This window comes from Ovis aries, chromosome 8 (genome assembly GCF_016772045.2).
Source record: "Ovis aries strain OAR_USU_Benz2616 breed Rambouillet chromosome 8, ARS-UI_Ramb_v3.0, whole genome shotgun sequence".
In the NCBI taxonomy this organism is placed as follows: Eukaryota; Metazoa; Chordata; class Mammalia; order Artiodactyla; family Bovidae; genus Ovis; species Ovis aries.
In genome coordinates, this window is record NC_056061.1 from 89,552,388 (window position 1) to 89,553,077 (window position 690).

Genomic DNA, 690 nt, shown 5'->3' on the forward strand with positions numbered 1-690 from the left:
CCATGAAGCATTGCTTTCATTTCAGATCTGTAAGCTGGTTATATTTAAATCCGCATTGGACTGAAACGGTGGTCATGGGCTAAGACCAGACCCAGATGACCAGTTATACACGCTGCTCAGTCTCACTGGGGACCTTCAGGGTCGAGCCGGGGATGGAGTTTGGGGAAGTCTGATGTGTATCTGCTCCCATGCTGCTGTCTATACAGGTGCCGACACCATGGTCCTGAGTGTTAAAAAGAGCTGCGGGAGGTGAGGCGTGCTTGTTCGTAAGCACAGCTGTGACCAATGGTTAAATTCTGTACTTTTTAATTTCAATTACAACTTTTTGTTAAGAGTCGCCTTTGTTAATAAAAGGAGCAAATTAGAACTGACTCATTGATCTCAAGAAGTGAACAGACTTTTGTGGTTTGTATACCAGGTTTTCATTTCGAACGAGTCTGCAGACTACACAAATGCTTACTGGGCTCTGAAATGTGAAGGGAGATGATAATGTAAATATTTAGGTTATATGACATTAGAATCTGATTTTATAAAATTTCAGTGAAGCTGGGCCATGAACCCCAAGAGGAAGCAAGGCAGAATGTGGGCCAGGGCGGCCTGGGCACCCCTCTGTCAGCCCCCAGCTGTGGGCGCCGATCTCGGTCAGTCATGGCTCACCACGGTCCGTGTGAGGGAGCAGCGCCGCGTGAA